Source organism: Austrofundulus limnaeus, unplaced genomic scaffold (genome assembly GCF_001266775.1).
Source record: "Austrofundulus limnaeus strain Quisiro unplaced genomic scaffold, Austrofundulus_limnaeus-1.0 Scaffold231, whole genome shotgun sequence".
Classification (NCBI taxonomy): domain Eukaryota; kingdom Metazoa; phylum Chordata; class Actinopteri; order Cyprinodontiformes; family Rivulidae; genus Austrofundulus; species Austrofundulus limnaeus.
The window spans coordinates 461432-471542 of NW_013952633.1; the positions used below are offsets into that span (position 1 = coordinate 461432).

Consider the following 10111-nt stretch of genomic DNA (forward strand, 5'->3'; position numbering starts at 1 on the left):
AATCACTTACAGAGCATTACATGGCCAGGCTCCCACTTACATAGCAGATCTACTTTATACATAATGTACCCTCACGCACGCTTAGATCCAGTAATTCAAATCAACTACTCGTTCCTTGATCCCAACTAAAGACACTGGGGATAGAGCATTTCAGTTTGCAGCTCCTAACTCTTGGAATGCATTACCGCAATCTCTAAGAGCTGTGGTTTCAGAACTCACCTTTGTAAGCAGGTTTTTAATGTGTTTTATGTTGTCTTATTAATGTTTGTATCATTTGTAAATGTATTTTTATATGTTTTGTTGTGTTTTAATGTGAAGTTTTATTGTGAAGCACTTTATGGCTACTTGACTGTGAAAAGTGTTATACAAATAAAGTTACTTACTTACTTACTTACTTACTTACTTACTTACTTACTTATTTTGAAATTGCATCAAAACATCCAATTAAACCAGGTCTCTCTTGGACAAATAAAAAAATGAATTCCCTTCTGGGATCAATAAAGTACTTTTGAATTAAATTGAATTGAATATCTCATGCTTTGTTACTAAAACCTGGTCATTTTACATACAGTATATCATAGCTCTGACACATTTTCTTATGAGCTTCAATTCGTCTCAGTATGATTATCCCGCATCAACCAAATAAGACTAGTGTACATATTTGAAAAAAAATGTTTGCAAAACCTAAAGAATATTCCTGTCATTCATACTTTGCAATACTCCGTACATATTTTGTTCAATGATTTTAGTTTTTTCTCCAACCGAAAAAGGAAAGTCATTGATTATTGACCCATGTAATGAAACTCTAAATTATTCAACACCGTATGGTCTGTCAATTTGATCGTATCACATGAGCTCAAGCAGGGCATCTGTGGATAAGGCCCCCCTAAACACGGGCATATGGTTGTGCTGGCTTCATTGTTTTTGCACATAATAGGCCACTGCTGGCAGGTAACACCCACCCGCTGACGCATCATTGAGGTCTTTCAATAATAAGGGGATTGTGAGGATTTTTTGTTCATTTTTAGCAGTTTTGACTCATGCAGTTTTTTTCATGTTTTTGTTTTCTTGCCTCGGGCATCAGCCATGCAGCAGGCTGAGCAATTGGTGTGAAACACTGAAAGATGGAGACACACTGTTTGAAGCGCCGTATGTCAGCAACAAATGGATCCATGTTGCTCTCAGGTCACGCTTTTATGATTTCTGTTTAAAAAAGAAATGTTTTGAGCACATCATAATGTCCATGCATGTCTTGGGGAATATTTACTTCATTATTTGCATTAGAAATGCTGGATCTCCTATGTGTCACATCATTTAGCTCAACTCTGCTGAATGCAGCATCTCTTGGCTTTTTGTCAGCTTTTCATTAGATCTATTTTTAGATGTATTATGCCAATGCATGCGTAAATGTACAATGTATAAATAGTTTTGGATATTTACATGAATTTATAAAGATTTTTTGGGTCATCAACCAGATTTTACACAACAGCACAGAGACCAATAAAGACATGGTCACATCCTGATTTGCATCTGAAGTTTTGCAAACACTACATCTTAAAGGTAAAATTTCTAAATAGCAATAACAGCAAAGATGCTGTGAGATGAGGCCTCCAGCAGCTCCCTTGTGTCTGTCATGCCATCTAATTAGCGCACATTTAGAGGTTGTTCTGACATACTTTGTCTGAGCCCACACTGCATCTTGTTGGAACAAACAGCCACTATTGGTTGTAATCATGAAAACAGACTTCCCTGTGCCGCACCCTAACTCGCACCCTGTCAGATGTTTTACACATGTCTGTGGAGGTAATGAAGCTTACATCAAAGACAATTAGTAAATCTGTATTACCAAGCAAAGTCTGAGCTACTGCTATGGCTGTTATTGCTTCTAATTCGGTTAATTAGTGTAAACTCCAGTGACTAATACCCAATTAACTTGTGAGCAGGGGAAACAGAACCAATGACTTTTTAGTGAGATTAGCTCTTAGCCTTTCAGTGCAGAGGTTGGGAAGAAGGATCAGTGAGGTATCTCGGTGTTAGTGTGTTTGATTGTTTTCAATTTGTATTTTTTTAATATCCAATTGYTCCAGACCAGCGAAAGTTCTGCTTTTAGAGAGGTTGTCACACTTGCTGATTATCAGTGGGTGAAGTGGGTTTAAACACCGTTTGACTGCAACTTAACCATAATAATTCCAGTGGAGCACAAAATGTGTACTTAGACTTTTGTACACTATTTTAGTTTAGACTGAACCCCTTGTCTTGGTGCGAGGTACCGAGCTGTGTTAAACTGGGCCATCTGATGAAAATGACTATTTCRAAAGTAAGATCAAGGATGATTTGAGCACCAAATGCAGACTTTATAATAGTCTCCTTTTTATCTTTTTTTTATATTTAGTGGTAGTGAAACGCCTCAAAGGCAATTACCAAAATTATTCCTCATAAAAGGGTCAGGTAATGAAAAACTAGATTACAAGATATTCAGGCAGGAAAAAAATACAACATAAAAGTAAAGGATGGCTGAAGACTTGCACATTATTGTAGCTTTTGTGTAAAGTTTGGCGCGACAATTCTGGTCACGTCCAGAAGTGGCTGCAGTTCCAAGAGATGCAACTGGCTTTGCTTGCTGTACATGTTTCACTTTGTGCTCCACCTGTTCCTTTGCCCAAAGATCACACTACTTTTGTTGCAGGATCCTTGCTTCCAAACAAACAAGGACAGATGTGCACCCACACAAACACATACAAACGCATACAACTGGAATACACATATTTAATGGCAAAGTTTCCCATCCTAACCTCTAGCAGCTGTGACAACAGGAGGTTATAAAGTAAAATAAATTAACAACATCTGCAGACRGCAGATTAATGGGGGRAATCATCTGYAAATTAGGCRCCAAGCTTACTTTATTCAGCTGCTYGCTCAGACACTGTGGAAAGAGAAAGAAAAAGGGAGGATCGTCAGGAAGTCAGTTCATCTGGTCACATTCTTCATTTTAGGCATTTTTTAATTTAGTGGGCTGTATTTTTTTCCAATGAAGGGTAAATATTTCATGCATGTGTTTAAATTTGTCATATTTACGTTGTAGYTTATATTTTTGTAGTTTATAGTTTAGTTTCTCCACTTCAAAAAGCGGGGTCGGAGGGTGTGTTCCTATTAAAGGGGCATCCGTCTCCTTAGCCTCCCTGGTAAGGTCTATTCAGTGGTGCTGAAGCAGAGAGTTTGATCGATGTACAATTCAAGTTCGCTGTGGATTTTTACCCCCATTAGGGTCCTTGAGTGGTCATGTTAGTCATGGAAGCCCATCATGTCCACATRTGCTTTGTGGACTTGGAGATGCTCCTCGAGGTACACAGTGAGGGGTGCTCCATATGGGATTGGGGGTCTGTTGTTACAGGCCATTCAGTCCCARTACAAGTGGTGCAAGAGTTTGGTTCRCATTGCCGGCAGTAATTCGGACCCCTTCAGAGTGGGAGATGGACTCCACCAGGGCTGCCCGCTGTCGTTGATTCTGTTTAGAGCTTTWATGGACAGAATTTCTTGGTACAGCCAGGGTGTGGAGGGAGTCTGGTTCAGCGGTTTCAGGATTCCATCTCTGCACATGTTGCACATTTGCACATGATGTGGTCCTGCTCTGCCTTGATCTTCAATTCTCACTGGAGTCATTCACAGCAGAGTGTGAATCAGCTGGGTAACAAGAACCCAGATTGTGTCAGAACAATGGAACCAAGAACCAGGACAACTGATAGGTAAAAGTTAAGTGATCTTTATTTACAGGTGTGGTCTGGAGGTCCAAGGATGAGGAGGGAAGTGAGGAGAGACAGGTGAGTCCAGAGTATGATACTTGATAATGAGGATAATTCTGAGTTTGATTAGTTTCTGTTTTCTTACAGGTTTTGTCCAGAGAGGTGGTGTAGACTYAGAGGATTCAATGAGGTGGCGTGGACCCAGAGGAGCAAAATAGGTGAGTACGAAGGTGAATGTTTGGTTCCTTGTTTTCCTTTGGCTTGGCAGCCAGGGCACGAAAAACCAGGCAAGCTTGAGGATTTTGTGGTAATTTGAGGTGTGCTTGGTCAATRACCTGAATGGAGTAAAAAGGGTTATATTGAACTTGGAAAGATAAACAGTGGTTCGCTTTAGCTACTACCATAGTAGTGATGATGCGTCCGTGAAGACGAAATGCAGCGTGAGCCCTTAAGAAGGGAGTGGAGCTCGTCAGAAGGATCAGGTGAAGCTGCTGCCAATCAGCCAGGAACACGAACATCAAAACACCAGTCATCACACTGGGATGACGATCAGCACCTCCAAATCTGAGTTCGTGATCCTCAKTCACAAAACGGTGGACTGCTCTCTTTGATTTTGGGGTGAGGTTCTGCTTTATTTACAAARCAAAAAAGAAAAAGAGCTACAAGCACACCAATAGACCATGGACCATGTGTTGTTTTGGGATTTTGTTCACAAGTGAGGGAAGACTGATTCGTAAGCTTGACAGAAGGACTGGTGCAGCTTACTGCTTCTGCAGCATTTTGGACTCTGTACAGGTCTGTTGTGGTGAAGATGGAGCTGAGCTGTAAGGCAAAACTGTTTGTTTGTCTACGTTCCAACCCTCACCTATRGCCGCAACATTTGGGTAGTGACCAAAAGAACAAGATCGCAGATRCAAGTGGTCAAAATGAGTTTTCTCTGCAGGGTAGCTGGACTCTCCCTTAAGGCAGTAGCTTGCTGCATCACTGCTGAAATCAGACTGAACTTTTGCAGTTTCATGACAAAAACTGCATCATTCTGCTTGCATTGTCGACAATTCAGCACCTCCTTGTCACAGTCCGTGGGTCGAGCWTTTTACCCCCMTCCACATAAGAAAACATAAGCACTTTATTGTGTGATTGGTCAAATGTTTGTGGGAGTGTTTGTGCTGAAAGCACTCAGATGCTGCATTTTGCTTCAACCACTTGCTTCAAAAAAAACCTCTCCAGAAGCTGTTGAATCGGGAAACAGCAGTTTATAAAAAATAGTCAAAYGGCCAAAAATTCATGAAAGGAGACAAAAACAGATGTTTTGCACAGTAGAATCAGACTGATAAAAACTTCGGAGCTTAATCTGGGACCGGATTTGTGGATGCACAAAGTCGGGTGACGATTCTCAGACAATTTTTCTCCGCATTGTAGAYTCCATCAGGAAGGAACCCCATGCAGTGATGTCTGCTGCAGCAGGAGGGGTTTCCCTGGAACTCGGCATAGTGTATCTCAGGAGCTATGAAAGGTGCGCCCGAAAACAAACACCAAACAACCACGTGACAACGCGTTGTCCGGTYGGCTGCCGAGTGAACATACTGCATATTGCAACCATAAGGTGTTCCAGAGAGATTGGGTTAGKCATTCAGTTATCTGGGTGAGACTCAGAATAGAGCCACAGCTCCTTCACATTGAGAGGGGATAGTTGATGTGGTCCGGGTATCTGGTAAGGATGTATCCTGGACGCCTCCCTAAGGAGGTGCTTCAGGCATGTCCGACTGGGCAGAGAACCTGAGGAAGACCCAGGATTCACTTGAGACTTTGTCTCTTGACTGGCCTGGGAACTCCTGGCTGAAAGAAGTGGCTGGGGAAAGAGAGGTCTGAGCCTCCCTGTTCAAGCTGCCGCCCCCTACGACCCGACTCTGGAACAAGTGGTTGATGGATGGATGGATGGATGGATGGATGGATGGATGGATGGATGGATGGATGGATGGATGGATGGATGGATGGATGAAAAACTATTTGTAAAACTTGTCTCAGTGTATGACAGAAAAAAAAAATAATTGGATCATGTATTTTCTGAAAACGATCATTAATTCTTATTTTCTTTATGTCATATTTATACTTACTTGTCTGTATCACACTAGAATTATGTTAACACATCACATTAAAAAGTAAAATAAAATAYAATGTAAATAAAAGTAATTGAAAAACAAGGGAAAGAAGTGAATGAAATTCTTATTAAAACTTTGACTTGCTGAAAACTGAATTAAACTGTCATCATATTTTTAAATGTGAAACTACTTATTATCTTTCTCTCACTCTAAGCCTCCCCAACTCCTCACCCCAACTTCTTATTTCTGCCTTTTGTGCTCAATTCCAACTTCTGCTCAGTGAAAACCTGTCAAATGGGAGTCCGGAAACTGGAGGAGAGAGTAGTTATCCAGCCTTCATTTACTCCTTCACGATGATGAATTGAAATCTCATGTGCAAATTTGACATATCACCATAGTGAATGAATACAATTGTTATGCTTGTGTGAGGAATTTCAGCATTATATATATATGCAAATTCATCAGTGGACCTGTAAAACTTGATTGAGGTCACACTGTCTCACAGTAATGCATATCCAAATGCGGTCAATTATTCAGTTTTATTGATTCTGCTTCAGCGTCTTTATTAGTCGCCATATAATGTCCCTCTCCTGACTTGGCCTGTGAAAATGAGCTACAAGCACAGCAATGGACTATGGCCAGGCAATACCTTCATGAAGAATGGGCAAGTAGCAGGGGGCCAAGCCATTACCACCGCACAAATTGACTTTGCTTGACAAGATCATTTTCAAATTAGCACCAAGAGAGATGTTCTTCCATTTTTTATTATTATTTTTTGATGAGTAAAAACGAAGAGAAAATCATACATAAGATTTTAGGATATGTCAAGTATAGACAAATGAATGATTAAACAGAATCCTCTTCATTGAAGATAATTTTAAATTGTATAAAAAGCCTTTAGTAGATAAAGTATTCAATGTTTGTTTAATGGACTAATGGACAGACTCACAATGATTGTTTTGAAGGTCCAGTATCTACCAGTACATTTCTGACAATACACTGCATAGGTAAACATTATTAGTGGTTTTCAACTTGTTTCTCTACATTAATGACAGAGCTGTAATCAGCAGTACACTAAGATTATTCCATTAACCTTTGACGTAGCTAACATTCATTTAGGGGATATTTCAACGCACCATCATTGGCAATAATCTTTGCTCTACATCTAATTAAAGCAGGTAAGAAACAAGTTAATGAAATGCATCCTGAGCATATTGATTCAACAGGACAAGCTTTTTTTAATCACAGATGTCATGCTGATGAACAGAACACAGCCCAAAGTCGACCTGTCAGTTCAGTTTCAGGCAGTCTGCTGCGCCTGCACTGATTGGATTTTCTTCTACTGCAGATGTTCTTTTCTTTCTTTTTTTTTCTAAAGAATTTTTGGCTCAACACTCTGGACAAACTTGATTTTAATTTAAATTTGTTTTTCCTCTAATGAACAGTAGTTTCTGGTCTATTTTTTTTTTCACGGCTAGTGGGAATACAACAAGGAAAAAGCAAAAAAGCTTTTTCCTTCAGGCAGGAAGCCAAAGCATTCAAATTGGTCCAGAAAAAAAATGCAGCCAAGAAAACTTCTACCTTCTCACTGTAGGCCTTGTGGAGTTCTATTAAATTTGGTCTGTTGTTGCTCCCTCTTTCCACCAGCTCCCCTCATTATTCGTCTTGCCTAACTCTGCCCTCATTTTTCACTGCCCTGCACTTTTCAAATCAGGTTAGCTTTGAATGAATTGATTGATGCTCATGAGCCATCGGAAGACTTTGATGAAAAGGAGGAACCTAAGAAACTGTATTTCCTTTGAGCACAAAACAAATTGCTGTGTTACATTTTAGCTCAAGTGTTTATTGATTCATGTGTGTGCTATGTGTTTGTCATTGAAGACTGTGTGTCTGCGGCATTTTATTGCAATTGTATGTAAATTTTAAAAAACTTTAAATAAACAAAAAATAATAATTATATATTTACTGTCAATATGGTCCTTAAGAATATGTAGTATTTCTACATTAAAGTTCATTATTAAAATTCATTATTTTTTCAGCCTGTAGCTTGTTAAATCAGCATTATTCTTGCTAGCACTTTTTAATAACTACATTCATATTTAGCATTACTTAATCACAAATAGTTAGTTAACATTAAGTTTTTGTTAATGTCGACAAAACAGTGAGGGGGCCACAAGTTTCTTTTCACCTGTGGAAATCAGACCGAAATAATAGTCATTTCAAACATTAACATGTTTGTTTTGCAGGTAATTAGTGTCTATGTGTAGAGCATTATTACATGTGTTACTCTATAACTTAAGTACATATTTTTTCTTAATTAATTTTGTTTTCAAGGTTAACTAACAATTTATTAATGATTAAGTAAAGCTATAAGGTATAGTTGTTATTTTTATTACATCTAATAGTGTCATGAAATGTTTAAATAGGTTTTTTTTTTGCAATTTTCAGACATGCACTTAAACATATATTGCATCTTATATAATTATGCTATTTTTACCTACTACACACACAAACCTATTTGTTTTGCATTGCATAAAATAATCAGAAAAAACACGTCATATGTCACAAAATTTAAAGTATTATTTAATTTGCAGATTCTTTGTTTTGTTTTTGTTTTGCATGTGTAATTTGTTTTATTTCAGTGGAAAAGGCAATTTCAGTCTGAAATGTCCTTTTCTGTTTTGTTCTCACTTTTTAAAAAAAATAGCTTCTGTTCATGCAGAATATTCAAGCTGCAGCTCAGATGCAGAAGTAGGCCCTCATGCTCCAAGTTGTTAATTTATACTGCTCAAACTCTATCCTGCTGAATTAGCAATGCTTCTTTCCACACTGCCTGTGGCCGTCTGTGGTGTTATATCTGTTTGACTGACTGCATACATTAACATACATGCCTTCACATACTCCATCGTGCAATGTGTGAGAGGACTCAAGTGTGTTGCAAATTAGATGCATACATGCATGTCAGAGGGGACCCTAACCCTCGCCTGAGCAGATCTCAGATGCTTGAATGCTGGCTTCAGTGTCTGGTAGCAGCTGTCTTGCCGTGTGCCCACATTGAAATGACAGGGTGGTTCCTCGTGTCATATCATTGTTATGCGTCAGCGCTCAGACACCAGTCTTCTGGCTCATCTGCAGACACTGAGGCCCGAGTAGCTGTCCCAAAAGAAGGGAGGCGTTCCAGAGATTAAAATGAGAATGTTGTTATCAAGCCAGGGCTAGAAGATATTGAATGTGTGTTTGTCCTTGCACAAATGTGCATGTGTGCGTTTGGAAAGCAGACTGTGTGTGCACTCCTGCATCACCTCTTTTGATATTTTGGGATGGTTTTTACAAAAGCTCAAGGCTAACAGTGGAATGAGCCAGAATATAAAGGCATTGATGTGCATTTCTATATTATTTTTCCTAAGGGCATAACAGTGTAATGAATATATTATGCTGTTATCTGAAGTCAGCAGTATTCGCTGATACATTTTGCCAAATGGAAATAAACAGTTTAATACATTTTTCACATTGAAAAAGTATGCATGCTGTGTGTGTGCGGTCCTGTCTTTTCTTTTTCTTTTTTTTTCAGGAGTAAAATGAAGCCTTCTTTCCGCAGACACTGAAAATGTTCCTCTTTCCTTTCAGAAATTTTTTACATAAAACGTATTTCGTCTTAAAAGATGTGACGTGCATTTTCATGCAAATGGGAGTCCGATGAAGAAGACATAATGGTGAAATGATGAGAAAAGGGACTGGACAAGGTGGCTAAATCTCTGAAAACTGGCCTTTCAGGAGGAAAAAGGACTGCAGACAGAGACACCAGGCAATTCATCAGAGGCTGAGGACGCTGTGATCCGAAGCAGCTGCGGGCATGCTAATGCTCTTCTCCCCACTGGGTATGTCACTCTTCTTCCTGATGTCAGTGCATGAGGAGACCAGCTGAATGTAACGAAGCCGATGTGCAGAGAAAATTATAGCATTTTTATTTTCCTTTAGGCAGTGTTCAACAATCTGTTTTGACAACTTTATTCTATTACAGAATTTTAACTTTCATTTATGCACTGTAGGTTTGCTGGGTTGACATGCCTCAGCCATACTCTCCATCACCCAGTCACACCATTCCTGTAGGCAAAAGTCTGTCACTTTACTCAGAGCTCAAAGCATCATGCTATAGTTTATCACTGGTGACATTTTATTGTGTTTTCATATAAGAATATACATATAGTTGCAAAAAATGACAAATATTGTGTAATGTTTTGTATACACTGTTGTAAGTAATCATATATATAT

The 10111-nt window shown here is 39.0% G+C and overlaps 1 long non-coding RNA gene across 1 annotated transcript; it reads left to right on the forward strand.

Moving 5' to 3' along the window:
* Positions 1–3771: 3771 nt before the first annotated feature.
* Positions 3772–9600, forward strand: LOC106525533 (uncharacterized). Its single transcript, XR_001311128.1, has 3 exons — positions 3772–3818; positions 3888–3958; positions 9467–9600. It is a non-coding gene; the product is annotated as an uncharacterized LOC106525533 (long non-coding RNA).
* The last annotated feature ends 511 nt before the right edge of the window (positions 9601–10111 follow it).